This window comes from Abramis brama, assembly GCF_963993115.1.
Source record: "Abramis brama genome assembly, chromosome: 8".
Classification (NCBI taxonomy): Eukaryota; Metazoa; Chordata; class Actinopteri; order Cypriniformes; family Leuciscidae; genus Abramis; species Abramis brama.
Window position 1 is genome coordinate 43,163,455 of NC_139970.1, and position 5,000 is coordinate 43,168,454.

The following is a 5,000-nucleotide window of genomic DNA, read 5'->3' on the forward strand; positions in this document are numbered from 1 at the left end:
GTCATGCAGACACACACTGAAAATTTCAAAAACTTTTAGCCTTTTATGTTCAAACCGGAGTCAGACAATGATGGAGAGACTCAACATTTCTGAATGGTTAGTTGATGAGTTTATGAAGCTGATGTGGAGTTATCTTCTAAGTCACTGATTAGCATATTCTGTCATGATAATCTATAAATCGTGTTCAGGGGGCGGGGTTTATGTAAATTTTAGGGTTGGTGACGTCACTAACCCGGGAGGAATGTTGTGTAGTCTCTACCAGCCGTTTGTTGTAGTCCTTAAAAGTGATTTCTTTAAAGCAAATATCTCCCTTTGCTTTGAACTTTGAGCGTTGTAACTTTGCAGATGTTGTTTATGATCAAACAGCAACATTACACACTAACTAAAGTTAGAAAAGTGAAATCATAATCAACCAGCCCTTTAATCATCAGGACAAATGAAAGCTTTACGTCAGCTGGTTTAGTGTTTCAGGGTTAATACAACAAGCCACTTGTGCCTGACTGAGGCTGTGAGAAGCTGCGTGTGACGAGTGATGCATTATGGGTAATGCGTGTCGATTTTGAGCCTGATTAGAGAGGAGAGAGTTTTGATTTCAGATGTCCTGATGTCCTTCAGCAGTTATTCATGAATTCAACACTTTATTTTGATAAACACGTTGTCTGTGAGATGCACATGAGAAATGAGAAAGGTCATAAAATCATGTGAACAATTTTACAAAAATATCATGGCATGATTTTTTTCCAGGCAGGATCATGATCTTATCGCGATTCTGAGCAGTGCAACCATCCAATTTATTTAAAAATACAGCCTTACAAGGGATCTAAACAAAAAAGAAAAAAGATTTCACTTTATTTTATTTCATTATGGCATCTTTGTTATTAAAATAAGAACAAAGGTGAAAATGACATCTTTGAAATATGCGAATGAAATAAACAGTGCTTTATTTGTTTCAGCTACAGTAGGTTGATTTAAACAAGCATTCATGTAAGAAAATGAATGATCAAATGTAAAAATGAAACATTATGTATATGTATTAAATGTACATTGATTCTTATTAAAGCTGCTGAAGTTACTCAGTCAAGAGCAGTGAGAGAGTTTCTTTTAGTCTTTTATTTGTGTGACATTTAAAAAAGCTTGAGTTTTTACTGATATTAAAATGTTTAAATCTGTAGGGCTGAAACTGAATTAGATTGAAGTTTAATTATAATTATGGCATAAAAAGTCAAACTCACAACCAGTCATAATTATGACAGAAAGTTATTTTTTATCTTATAATTATGACTCTGTGGGCCCTATCGTACACCCGGCGCAATGCAGTGCCATGCAAGTGTGTTTTGCTAGTTTCAGCCTGACGCACTTTTCATTTTCACGTCATGCACCGCGTTGTTTAAATAGCAAATGCATTTGCGCCCATTTGTGCGCCCATGGGCTGCTGGTCTGAGAAATAGGTGTGTTCTGGTGCATTGTTGGCGCGTTGCTATTTTGAGGAACTATTTAGTTAAATGAGAAATAATTTTTTGTTATTTAAAGAGCACATTAGTAATACTACACTCTGCTTATTACACACACAGGGACGCACAGCATCACACAAACATGCCAAATATTAAAAAGATTACAATGTAAAAGACAATGTTATTATTGTGTACATAAAGATATGGTGAATCCGGCTTGTCCCGTAGATGTTCTGCTTGCGCACTTTGACCTCGCGCACGAGCAGATCCGTTTGCGCTCTGGAGATGCGTTCGGTCTTTCCACTATCAGATTCCGTCATGTAAATAGTGAATCCGCCATGGGCGAGCGCAACTGGCATTTAAAGGGAATGGGAGATGAGACTCTGATTGGTTTAATGCATGTAAATCCCAAAACACACCCATTACTCATTAAGAGAATAGGGAGAACCCTTTTAGACCAGCGCCGGGAGCGCCGACCATTTTTCCCGTCGTTAAACTAGCAAAAGTGGATTCGGACACACCCTACGTGAACTTGCGCGCTGCGCTTTAGACCATGAGCTTAGATCGTTAAATAGGGCCCTGTATGTCATAGTTATGACTTAGTATATTATAATTTCAACTCTCATAATTTTAAATCATTTTAAATCTAGTTTACTGCAGTGACTGTATGAAGTTATTTCTGTGAAGGAAAATTAAATAAAGTTATAAGACGACCAAGATTGAAGTGGAACAAAAAGAGAAATATGTTAACTTTTAACATAATAATTTCACAGCGTTACAGAAAATCATACGGGCCTATTTAATTATACACTACCATTCAAATGTCTGGGGTCAGTCGTTTTTTTGTGTGTGTGTGTGTGTGTGAAAAAAATTAATACTTTTATCAAGGACACATTAAATTGATCAGATGTGACAGTAAAGACATTTGTAATGTTACAAAAGATTCTATTTCAAATAAATGCTGTTCCTCTATTAATCAAAGAATCCTGAAAATTAAAATGTATCACAGTTTCCATACAAAAAGTATGAAATGTGTTTTCAACATTGATAATAATGAGAAATGATTCTTGAGCTTCAAATCATCATATTAGAGTGATTTCTGAAGGATCATGTGACACTGAAGACTGGAGTAATGATGCTGAAAATTCAGCTTTGATCACAGGAATAAATTACACTTTACTATATATTCACATAGAAAACAGCTGATTTACATTGGAATAATATTTCACTATATTTACTGTATTTTTTAATCAATTATGAAAAACAATCTTTCCGACCCCCAACTTTTGAACGGTAGTGTGTGTTTCGAATAACATATATATTTTTTAAATGTATTAGGCTGACACAGTAAATGCCACGAGCGAGTGGTTGTTGTGATGTTGTCTGGCGATTACAGGCGAGAGTTAATCGTTTTCATTCCTCCTCAAACTCGGCTGGATTCTCCTCATTTGGCTCCTGATTCGTGTGATTTCGACTGATTGATTGGGATGTCTCCGAGCGCAGGAACTCGATCCTTCTGCTCCCGTCATCACCAGATGAAAATGGGAAAATAAATGATGTTTGTCTTTCTTGAGTCCGTTGAGCTCATTTAAAGTCTGTCCTCGTGAGCTCAGTCACGATCCCGCTTTAATGCTGGAAATGCTGGAATCGAGCTCGTGTTCTGATCCGAATGTAACTTGTCAGTGCTGTTCATGTGTTCACTGCAGGGAATGCTGGGATATGCACAACCATGGTGAATTACTTGAGCATCATCAATCAAAAGAAAAAATGCGTAAAATAAGAATATGAAGCCTATTTTTAGAAATAATAATCTTTTTTTTTATTATGTTGTTAATTTTTGTGACAATTAAGTACATTTATCCCTCAAAAAATTATATATACATTGAATATTTATATAGTTTTCATATTATTATTAAATATATTATTAATATATATGAATATAATATGCCTAATGATATATTATTATATATCATTATTATGTAGATATAAAATATCATTATATATATATATACATTATATAATTAAAAATGTAATTATATATGTAATTATTTTGATTATATATATATATATATATATATATATATATATAGTTTTTAGATTATATTCACATCTAAATAATATCTTAATAATAATATCTTAATTATATTATTATTAATAATTACATATACTAATGTATATGTGTAATGTAATGTGTATATATACTAGGGCTGGGAATCACTGGGTACTTCACGATACGATACGATACGCGATACATTGTTCACGATACCGATAATATCACGATATGGCGATACTGCGATAATCGATATATTATCAGTAATAACTCACAATATATCATGTTTTAAGAAATAAAAAGATTTTTTTTTAAATTAGGAAAATGAATCTCCATTTCGTTTTTGGATGAAACACAATAACAAAAACAACTTGTGTCTTATCAGTTGCAACAAAACAGTCACAGACATTATTTTTGTTTTGCTGCAGATGATTTTTTTCACTCGGGAGAAATCGAGTGGAATCGGTGATGCTCGCATGGTCGCGGCTCGTAGCGTGAGAGGAATTACAAGCCGAGCCGAGCACGTTACAAGCACCTCCCGACCTCCCGATAATTTTTAAACATGTTTTTTCACCAGCTGTCCCCTATAGCCAAATCATACACAACCACGTCGATGGGGCTATACCTCAGTGGCAGCAACTATACAGCGTGCGCATACACTGTCACTGTCACACACACACACACACACACTTTTCTCTCTCTCTCTCCCATTCGCAACGTGACGGTTTAGCGCAAAAGCCCACGTGATTGCTGCCGGCTCGGGATAAAATTCATGCAGGACAGTCGTGCCGTGTACCAGCTGCTTTGACGCGATTATCAGTTAAACTGATCTCACGACCTCCCGAGTGTCCGGACTCGCACCGTGTACGCCCGCCCTAACGGCTTAATATCGATACTTGGCAAGAGCGCATCGAGAATCGATCGCGGGAGAAAATATCCCGAGATATCGCCATATCGATATTTTGGCGCACCCCTAATATATACGCATCATTATTATCTATAATTTTGTAATTAATATATTACGTAATTATATATTATTAATAATATAATATTTTGACTATACATTTTTATATTCATATATATACACACACACACACACACACACACTCACACCTACACTAACACACTCATACACACACACATACACATACATACACACTCACACACTCTCTCTCTCTCTCTCTCTCTCTCTCACTCACACACACATACATACACACACACTCTCTCTCTCTCTCTCTCTCTCTCTCTCTCTCTCACTCACTCACTCACTCACTCACTCACTCACTCACACACACACACACACACACACACTCTCTCTCTCTCTCTCTCACACACATGTTAAACACACTTGATATAAATAGTTCTTGATAGCGCAGCTTTGTTCCCTCAGATGGTGAGTTATTTCTGTGCAGGTCTGACAGTGTGTCATTATTCTTATGCACATTCGCTGCTTTGTGGTTTTCCTTTTGTCATCTTCGTGTGGCGTAATTACTCTGCAT

The 5,000-nt window shown here is 36.0% G+C and overlaps 1 protein-coding gene across 1 annotated transcript in view; it reads left to right on the forward strand.

The window, feature by feature from the left end:
- Positions 1-5,000, forward strand: part of LOC311088178 (E3 ubiquitin-protein ligase SH3RF3-like) — a 129,552-nt gene that overhangs the window by 91,817 nt on the left and 32,735 nt on the right. The gene's annotated exons all lie outside the window — the stretch shown is intronic.